The sequence below is a fragment of the Pundamilia nyererei genome, unplaced genomic scaffold (genome assembly GCF_000239375.1).
Source record: "Pundamilia nyererei isolate P.nyererei 1_Seehausen unplaced genomic scaffold, PunNye1.0 scaffold00043, whole genome shotgun sequence".
Classification (NCBI taxonomy): domain Eukaryota; kingdom Metazoa; phylum Chordata; class Actinopteri; order Cichliformes; family Cichlidae; genus Pundamilia; species Pundamilia nyererei.
The window spans coordinates 594,869-606,147 of NW_005187444.1; positions in this window are offsets into that span (position 1 = coordinate 594,869).

The window sequence follows — 11,279 nt, forward strand, 5'->3', positions numbered from 1 at the left end:
GATGTTGTGCTGAGGGTTAAAATGCCTTTTTGTCTTTTGGTAACTACAAAATGACAATAAACCATTAATATATGTCTATGCTGTGCTCGTATTTATTTTACCCTACTCAAATTCAATTTATGATGCATTTTATTTTGAAAGATTTAAAATGGTTTTTTAAAGAACCACTGAAAAAAGGTTTTTAAAAATGGTTCTTTAAAGAACCATTTTTAAAAAGGTTCTTTGAAAAACCATTAAAGGTGCCCCAAAGAACCATTTCTTGATGGTTCTTTGGGGCACCTTTAAAGGTTCTTCAATGAACCACTGAAAGAAATGGTTCTTCAAAGAACCATTGTTTGAAAGGTTCTTTGTGGCACCAAAAAAGGTTCTTCTATGGCATCAGTCTAAAGAACCACTTTTGGTTCCAGTTGGCACCTTTATTTTTCTGAGTGTATGGTACAAGCTGGATTAAGCACATCTATTGTAATACTCCTATCTGTAGACTGAGTCCTTTTGTTTACATGTTATTGAAACCGCACCTAGTGCTCCGGTTACCACGGGGACCACCGTTACCTTCACCCTCCACATCCTCTCGAGCTCACACACTGGTGGAGGCAGCTACAGTTGTAGCCACAGCTGCCCTGGGGCAGACTGACAGAAGCGAGGCTGCCATATCGCGTCATCGGCCCTTCTGGCCAACACCAGTAGGCGGTAGGTGAAGTGTCTTGCCCAAGGACACAACGACCGAGACTGTCCGAGCCGGGGCACATTTTTATTTTTATTCAATTTTTTTTTTTTTTTTGCTACTTTGGGGAAAAAAAATTATACTTGAAGTTCTGTTAAAACCTGTTGTAATTCAGTGTTGGTTACAACATCACTAAAGTACTTTTAAGCCACACAACTGTGTTTGTCTGGTTTCTCTGCCAATCATGTACCAGAGCTCTAAGAGTCGTTCTTAATCTTCTGATACTAGCCCAAAATTCTCATTACCTTGGTTATTATCCATTGGTACTGTGTATAACTCCACGTAAGTGCTACATTATCTTTCTCTTTATATCAGCAAAAAGGAAAAAAATATGACATGACGGGAGGCCTTTCTTATATATAGTGTATTGTGTGACAAGACTTTATGTAATCATGTAGTCTGTAATTTCAGGTGATAATACTAGGTGGTTCCTTGAACCTCATGTCATTTATAACGTGGTCCACGCTTAAACAAAAGTTTCTTGAGACAGAAATTATTCCAAGGATGACCGCTAGATTACCATCTGTAGGCAGATCACAGCACAGATCAAGTCAGTGAAACCACTAAATCAAGAGCCACAAAGCTCATCTGTGAACAAAGGGAGAATGAATAAAAAAATATATGCATCTTTGTTCAAATGTGAGAAAACTTCATATCCGATCCACAATTTTGTGTGCATGATACATGAACCTATTCAATTTTAACAAAAAAAGGACCTAAATGTGAGTGCAGCTTACTAATATTGTCCTTTTTAAAGATGCAAACTCTGCAGAGAATCAATTATGTGAAATAGAAAAAAAGCAGCAATTCACTCTGTGAATGAAGGCGACGCGCCACAAAGAGATTTGCATTGTGCTTGTCCAACTTGCAGAACCAACCTGCCAGAGATGATTTTGTGTTTCCTTAGAAGGAAGTACTGTCTGTAATACAAATGAACATCTTTGGTGCAGAGTTGTAACCTTTTTGTACTTAATGTGTTTTGACATTATGTATTATCTATATAAAGTATAAAAAGGGATAGTCAGGGAAATGAAGAAAGTAGACAGACTACTGAGGGATTGCATGTATAACAAACAGAGACATGGCAAAAGTAAAGGAAAAGGCTTACAGTAAGTTGCAAATGTGATTGCACATTAAGGAAGGAGAAAAGGACTTGTATTGATTAACCGCACTGAGAGATCGAGCTGGAAAGGATGTGCAGTAGGTTAGAGTGGTTAAGAGTAGAGATGGAGAGTGGTTTAGAGTAGAGATGGAAATGTGCTGACAAGTGATGAGAGTGTGGTGAGAAGATGGAAGAAGTACTTTAAGGAGCTGAAAAATGTGAATCTACAAAGTCCAAATCTCAACCTGATTAAAATGCTGTGGCGGGACCTGAAGAAAGCTGTTGATTAGCAAATGTCCGCAAACCACAAACCTCAATAAAGTGAAACAACATTGTAAAAAAAGAGTGGGCCAAAATTCCTCTAGTGATGTGAGAGACGTCCATAAAATGACTACTTTAAGTTTGTCTTGCTATAAATGGTTCTGCAAGCTACTGAGGTCTATTTCTTTTTTCACACAGTGCTTCTGCATTTTTGGCTAACTTTTATTTATGGAATATGTCATATATTTTTGTTTGTTTGAGGTAAGGACTAGCTATTTATTCTGTCCTGATATATAAAACCTAGGCACTGACAGAGGCTCTGCTTTGTTTTAACATATGATAACTCATATACCTTCAATAAGGGTGAAATTGGTATGGTTTTGATAACAATATTACTACTGCCACTTCTACTACTACTATTACTAATAATAATTCAGTTTCATAGTCATATAATGACTGAAAGCCATAAAAAAGACAAAGAAAAATATTTCAGAGAACTCTGTATTATTTTATAAGACAACTGAGGCATCTCTGGAGGTTTCCTCTATGGTGTAATTTGAGAGAAACAGGATTTTCTCACCCTCATCTTCTTCCTTGTCACCCCTTTTAAATAATTGAAAGCTGAGCAAAGCTGGGCAATTCTGTCCCACTGAATAAGAGAAAATTCTTCTGTGCACTCCTGCAGTGAGACTGCTAAAAAAGCCAAAACAGCTTAGATTTGTAATATCTTTGCAGCTGTGTGGTGCCTTGCCATTGTTGTATTGCTCATCCCCAGGGCTTTGCAAAGAGAGAAAGTCATTGCTGAGACATTCAACTTGTTTGTGTTATCCACCCTTTTTTCTCTGAGGGATTTGGGTCATAGAGAACAACTGGATTGATCACAGCTCCCTTTGTATTGTCAAGTACGCCTGAACATTTCTCTATGAGAATTTTAAGATATGAATTGGCCTTTTAAAGTTACCCTGTCATACAGTTATTACCTCTGGAGATAATTAGTAACTGTTCTAGGAAATTGCTTTATTTGATAATGCACACTCCATGTAATAATAATACCGCTGTCAAAAATAAGTGATTCTGAATAGATCAGCTCATTTGAGAATGACCTGTAATTAACATCAACGTATATGGAGTCCTTTCCTTTCTTCATCAATGCCTATATGCACCTCTAATACAGGGAGCACACTTTATCATAATGATGACACAATTTTGAACACAACCCATCATTATTTTAATTCATAGTTGAATATGAGGCATTTGCAAAGCATGCCACTGAGTGGGAACAGCTGTGCTGAGGGAATTGTTTGTTTGTAGAACACAAGCCACGTGCATTTCATGCACTTCTATCAAGTGTTCATGAACTGTTTGGCTCAGAACTGTAATATACAAATCAGTCTGTCTATTAAAATTTTAAATGTTTGATATGCCCCAATGAGCTTCCAAGTGCTAGCAGCTTCATATTGTAGATGACAGTTCCAAACTATCTAAAAAATTAGAACTTGTTCAGAACCTGGATCCTGGTTCCTTGAGCAAAGGCAAGATACTTGGAACATCACCAAGATGTACTTTGTTAATTGTTGTTCTTCCTGTCTTCTCTGGGATTGCACTACACATGGGAACATTAGTTAGTGAACAAGTGAAAGTCAGTCAATAACATTAGCTGATTAACTAAATGCTAAAGAGACTGAAAGAACAGTTAGCTATAGAATGCATACATAATGCTGTTTTAGTCTGCTTTAAAGAAATTACAATTATTATTATTATAATTTCTTAAACAGGACTTTCATATACAAACTCATTGATTTATAGTTCAATGAAATTAATTTGTTGTTAATTAAGCTTCAAATTCAAGTCAAAATATAAAGGCTCACCCCTTTGATTCGACATGTTTATATTAGCCTTTGGGTGTAGTGATGGATGCAGACCTAAACTTAGAAAAACACATTAAGACAATAACAAAGTCAGCTTACTATCACCTCAAGAATATTTCAAGGATAAAAGATCTGATGTCTCAACAGGACCTGGAAAAACTAGTCCATGCATTCATCTTTAGTAGGCTTGATTACTGTAACAGCATCTTTACAGGTCTACCTAAAAAATCAGTCAGACAACTACAGCTCATTCAGAACTCTGCTGCTCGAGTCCTCACTAAGACCAAAAAAGTGGACCACATCAGTCCAGCTCTGAGGTCTTTACACTGGCTGCCTGTCCGTCAGAGGATAGACTTTAAAGTTCTGATGCTGGCCTATAAAGCTCTGAATGGTTTAGGACCAAAATACATCAGTGACCTCCTGACCCAGTATGAACCTTCCAGATCCCTCAGGTCATCTGGATCCGGTCTTTTATCAGTTCCCAGAGTCAGAACCAGACATGGAGAAGCTGCATTCAGCTTTTATGCTCCTTATATCTGGAACAAACTCCCAGAAAGCCTCAGATCAGCTGAAACACTCAGTTTATTTAAATCCAGGTTGAAGACTCACCTGTTCTTAGCTGCATTTGAATAAAGCACCAAATCCACACTTTTAAGCTTAAATTTCAAAACTTACATTTAACTACTGATTTTATCTGTTTTGATTTTATATACTGTTTTGTTTGTTTGTTTGTTTGTTTGTTAATTAGTTAGTTTATTTGCTTGTTTTAATCAATTTTAAATCATGCTTTTTATTTGTTCTTGTTTCTAATGTCTCTGTAAAGCACTTTGAATCACCTTGTTGTTGAATTGTGCTATACAAACAAACTTGCCTTGCCTTGCCTTGCCTTACAGGTCATTATCATTTTATGCCTAAAACTATAATGCACTATAATGCCTGAGGTAACAAAAATGGACTCTGACTTGAACTATAGGGATGAAAACATACTATATTTTGGAGATAAAGGTAAACGTATTTTGAATTAAACACCATAATGTCCCACCAGTATTCTTGTAATCTGCCTCTTAAAAGCTTTAAGACCAGTAGATGTATTGCCAGTTCCATATGATTATGCAAGACCTACCAAATATCTCATATTTATTTTATTTCACTCCTCCTACAAATCTTTCTTGTGGTCCTTATGTTCAAAATGTTGAACCTTCAACATGAATGAAATAACATATAGCAGGGCCTCTGAAAAACTACAGACAGGCAAAAACACAATATCAGAAAACAGATGGAGAAAATAATGAAAGATGAAACCCGCACTCACCTGCAGATATCTTGAAACAATGCTGACAAATGGGAGTAGCAGCCTGGCTATGCTGTTTCATCAGATCACATCGTCTATCTCACAACAGCACCTGCCTCAGCTACCCCATCAAATTTCTGCAACCTGCTGTCCTTGAGGCAAGTAGGCAGAAGCCAAATTATTTGCAGAATAGCTACCCACTTCAAGGTGAAACAGCAGCTGAGATCTCAATTATTTCACAGTGGCATATTCAGGACTTGTGCAAGGGAATTGGAAATGGAACACAATTATAGGATGGATTGGCCCCTTACCGTCTTACCTATTTACCTGCATAATAATTGCCCAAATCACTGTGGTAATGCATTTGCCTATAAACAATCAGCTGCCCCATAAAGTGAGGACAAATGATAGGCTCAGTAGAGAAATTTCCTTTCATTGGGTTTATTTTAGCAGGTTGCCAAAGACCTGGTTTTAATGGCAGACAGATGCAGTCTTTTTGCTGTCACATTTCTTTGAACTGGGAACTCATGACTCTTTCATGGGGTTGTTAAATAAATAAGAAGGCTAGATTGAGTCGCCTACAGAGATGTGGGCTGTGGCATATGGTCCAGGCCAAAATGGGCCTCAACAGATTGCACTTTTTGGATGCCATCTTTGTCCATGTTTCATAGCCACAAGCTGGCCACAACAGTAAAACAATAGCAAAGCAGCCTTTTAAAGAACGCAGTGGGAAGTGTGTGTGTATGTATGTGTGTTTGGGGGGTGGGGTGGGGGGAGCCAGTGTTTTTAACATAGCAGGGCTCAGGGTGGTGTTTACTATGACTATGCAGAACTCTACTAAACATCAAAGCAACAGCTAAGTCTCCTCATGGGAGCCGCACCACACATAAACCCCTGAACTCAGAAGGATCAAAGACTCACCCACTATTCAACTAAAGGCATATTAAACAAATATGAAAATTCTTAATATTTTGTTAGAAGTATAAATAGACAGGCCTCCACTTGGAACACACTTTTTACGATGATCATCTTATAATTACTGAGGATATTCAGAGAAAATGTTATGGGACTTAAGCTGCCTCTTTGTTTTTTGCTAGATTCTCTGCTTTCTGTGGTACTCTCTTTCTAATTTTATCTACCACTCGGTATTTGCACTTATAAAAGCTTTCATGTCTAATTTCAAAACAATTCTGGAAATTATAAGGAAAAAAGTCACCATATATTACATATACTGGAATCCATATATTGCTGAAAAAGGACATTTCTGCTTTGACAGAATTCCATTAAAATGAGACAAGAGACTCTTACCTTGTTCCCTTAGAAGAGCCAGGAAATGGTTGGCCTTGGTTCTTTTCAAATACCTATGTATAGACTTCATGTTCACATTAAAAGTACAAACCTTTATCTGGCAAAAAAAAAAATGATTGCTGGCGATGCCTATTAAATAATCATTATTATGATGATTCAACTGATTCAACTATGATCATTCAACAGAATAGCACGGCTCTGATGGGGAAGAAAACTGCACATGAAGCTGAGGGAAACCTGGGTTCTTGAACCATTTCCTGGTTAAGGCCTGGACTCTTTTCCACTCTGGAGTTTGCACTTGTGCATTGACTGACAGCTCAGCGTACCTTCTTTGAGCCTTCTTGGAGTCACTGGTTGGAAAACTGAATTTTGCTCCCAGCAGGAGACTCCTTTATCCTGCTGGAAAATTTCAATGACAGTGAAACTGGAGGATCATGAAGGGGCTTAACAGAATATGAGCCCGAGTGGTGTTTTGTAATTGGACTTCTGCGCTCACCACAGACTGTCCATAACAATAAGATCCATGGACATATGTCTTCGACACTTGAGTGCAGAAAGGGACCGAAGAGTCAATCCCTATCCCCATCTGGTGTAAAACTTGCCCCATCTGGAGGCAAGTTTTACACATGACCCTGAGCCTCTTAAGGGTTATTCTGAGAACCTGTGCCATTTCATTTGTAAATGCAGTTTCTACTTTCTCAACTTCGTACACTTTTTTCTATGTACATTATACAGGATTAAATATAAAAATCATATATGTTCCTGAAGCATTCAGGTCTTCTGAGTAAAGGCACCTTACAAGGTAAAATTGTAGACCCTCTAAAAATATGTTTTCATTTAAAGAACATATTCCAAAAATTAGAGCTAGCATTAGCAAATAAACATACCTTTGTGATTTATCATCATTGATACGTTTTTCCTGATAACCAACCTTGGCCAAGCTGTGAAATCTAGAGGAGGCTGCAGTGTGAAAAAGGTCGTAATAGCTGCTTTAGCACCTTAGCAAAGAAAGCCCCAATGATGAAGACTGGATGTCAGCTTTAATTTTAAAAAAGTACGTTAAACAGACTGAGACACTACCAGTTCTCTAAAATTAGTATCTATGAAAAATGACGTGGTTAACTGAAATAAATTAAATAAATAAATAAACGCATGAAAAAATACAAAACTTTCTATTTTCCAGAGTCACCACCTTCATTTTTCATTAATGCTTTTAATCTGTAGATATATAGAGTTGCCCATGTCACACAGTGTTCAAGACTTTTAGAAATATATTCATACTTTTTTTTTTCTAAATCAAAATGTTGGCCTTTGCTTCTGAGCTTTTTAAAATCGATTTAATTAGAGGCGCGGACCTATATTATTTGCCAATAATATAGTTGTTTATGCAGTGACATTTTTTCATAGTGTTTTACTTCTTTGCTAAAAGAATGGTCCTATAAAGTTCCTCCATTTCTCAGGACAGTTAGCTAATAGGGAACACTTTGATGATGACTACAGAAGAAGTAATATATTTCAGTTCTTCAATTCATTCATATGTTTGAAAATGGTGCTATTTGTCAAAGCTGTTAACCAACGGATAACCAACGAAGATCTATTTACTGTTTTGCTAGCTTTAACTCTGTTTTGCTAGCTTTGCCTCAAGTTATGGTAGTGTTTTATTTTAAGCCTGGTTATTTCACATACTATACTTTCACTCAATGTAAAAAAACTGTGTATATTTTAAGCATATGTTTAAATGACTAGAGGGTTCAAGAGACTTATTACTACAATATAACATTTGTAACACTGTTGGGTACGTCGTCCTTAAAATTATTATTCAGTTTATTCATTATTAATTTAATTTGATTTAAATACATTTTAAGATGTAACCTTTTTCCATTTTAAATCAAATTAAAAGTACAGTGGTTGTCCCATGTCTACTTTGTTAATTATTGAATTGGAATATTTTATGAAATATCACATATAGGATTTAGAATCGATTTTAATCAGGACTGTGTATGGTTTGACTGAGAGTGACTGAAATAGATTCAGAAATAGGTATAATATAGAAACACATATAATAAGAGATGTTTTCATCCTTTGATATGAATATGAGAGACAGCGACCTGCCATGAGTTTAGATTCCACATCAACATAAAAATCTCAAATGACTTGCTTTTTATTTTAGGCATCTGAAGCTTCTACTTTCTGATAGAAGTGCAGCCAACAGCAAATTCCCACTTTTGTTTGCTTACATGCTGTGTTTCCCAGATGTTGTTAAGAGCGTGGATTTGGATGAGTGCAAGGAAGACCCAGAGGTGTGTCTATATTTTCATGCTCAGTTGAGGAAAGACAACTTGTCGCATGGTGTCAGAATCCATCAGCCTGTTCCTGACCTAGAATTTTAAGCACAGATCTAATATCTGAGGAATGAAAACAATGGATGTCTCCATTACTCCCTGGAGCTCTTGGGCCTCAAGAATAGCTTCTTTCCTCTTCTATTCTGCCTGTCTGTTTTTGAGTCAGAAGATAAATGAGCATGCTTTGATACAGCTTGAGGAAAAAAAGAATGTCAAAAGTCCCCACGGAGTCCTAAAAGGCAGCAAAGATATGGAATAAAAGGGAATGGGACAGAGATTCAAACTCACTGAAGGACAGAAGTATTTTATGAAACCAGGCTGTCCTAGTCGTATCCTTGGTCATTTCCCATAATCGTCAAAGGGCAACCTAATTTGCTACTGTTTTTCTAAGACATATCACAGAATAATAGTGTTACTCAAAGTGAAACAGCCAGTATTTGGTTATATTTCGAAGTTCCCTAGCTGATGACTTTGTCTCTTTTAAAATTACAATTGTGCAGAGTAAATTAAAAATATTTCCAATATGCAACACAGTGCCAGTGAACCTTTACTAATGGTGGTTAATAAATGCTTAGAAGCTAGGCAAATGAACAATTGGACTACAATTTTCCCTGTAAACAAGTAATTAGCACTGAAATATATGATATTAAATTTCCCTTCAGTCTGAATCATCATGTAATGAGCTATTCAATTGAAAAAAATCAAACATTAAGTTCCTCATTTGGCCACTGATACACATATACTTGGTAAACAGAAGTTTAGAAAATTATGCTAAATTAAAAAATGAAAAAAAAAAAAAAGAATCTGGTAGCTTGTAAATGAAATAATTAATGGAAATTGTGGCAATTTTACATAAGTGATGAGGAGCTTCAGCACCTGAAAAGTCATCAGTACATATATCTGAGCTGAATCTACCGATACATAGCTATGACATATATATTTTTCTATAAGAAAAAACAATTGAAACTTTAAAACCAAGATAAAAGCATCACTTTTTTTTTTACAAAAGTCCATAGATTGTTTAATACAACATACCATATTCTCAACAATTCAACATCAACAAAATTTTGTTAATTAAAAAAAAAAATCTGCATATTACCTTTATTGCACAGAACAATTTGAATGTATTTTCCATAGATTTCTTTTTTAGTATATATATTTTTTTGTAAAAAGTTGGCTTGGACTACATGGTCAGTATAGTCCATGGTCAAAATCAAAAAAAGGAATAACATATACCAAAATCAGAACTTCCCAAACCACTTAGGAAGAAAAAAAAAAAGGCTAGGTACAGTTGCCACACTTTGAACAAAGAGAGCATTCATAATCAGCAAGAGGGAGAACCATGAGCCATATCCAGCGTTTTTTTTTTGTTTTGTTTTGTTTTTTTCCTCCTTTATGCAAAACGGATTACACCAAAGCTGCTTCAGATTGCTCCATGGGTGAAACCATCTGTGTCACTTCAACCATCTGCATATTCAGTTCTTACTTCCAGCCATTACTGTGATGTAATATGCAATGTCATCCATCATAGATAACTTGGCCTTTATCCTCACATGTTTTCAAAGCCCGGCTGTACAACCGTGTGTACTTGAAAAGGTAACTTTTGATTTTATTTGCAGAACCAAGTGGGAGCATAATATGCTGCAGTTTTTCCCCCTGACAAATAAATGCACATTTCTAGGAAAAAACGAACATGTAAATGATTCTGGAAGGTAATTTTTCCATGGCTTTGCTGGGGGAGGCAGTATTGTCATGAATAAAGCATTCATTTCATTAAATTTAAAAAAAAAATCAAGAAAGAAATGACAGAAATGTTCTTACAGCTTGAGGAGCACATCATATCCAAAGCGTGAGCACCGCAAGTTTTATTCCATCTAATCATGTTGAGCACAAACTAATACTATTACATACGTTTTTTTGAAATGCTATTTAAAAGCTTAGGAGTAAGTACTTAAGTGCCAGAGTCAACCATTCTTTTGGATGGCAAAACTGCTGTGGATAGGTGCATCTATTGTGAGAACAGAGCATGGTTTCAAACACTTTTCTCATTTCCTTTTTGTGTCAGGTCCTTAATCTATCTGTGAGCACTGTCTGGGTAACATCTGAAAATGGACTGAGTGGCACTGGTGCTAAGTACTCACTTCAAACCATTATGTAAAAATGTTTAATACTCACATTTAACATGATTTTATGCATTTTTTTGCATTAATTATTTATGTGAATATTGTCGGTGTAAAAATGCAATTTTTCTTATATACCTTTTGGCTGTTTTTTAGCTGATTTTTTAGATCGGTAAAAATGGACCGATTGCCAAAAATTTGCACCAAATTACTGCTGTAATCATCATTGCGTTAACAGGGTTATAATCTGATTTTACAGACTG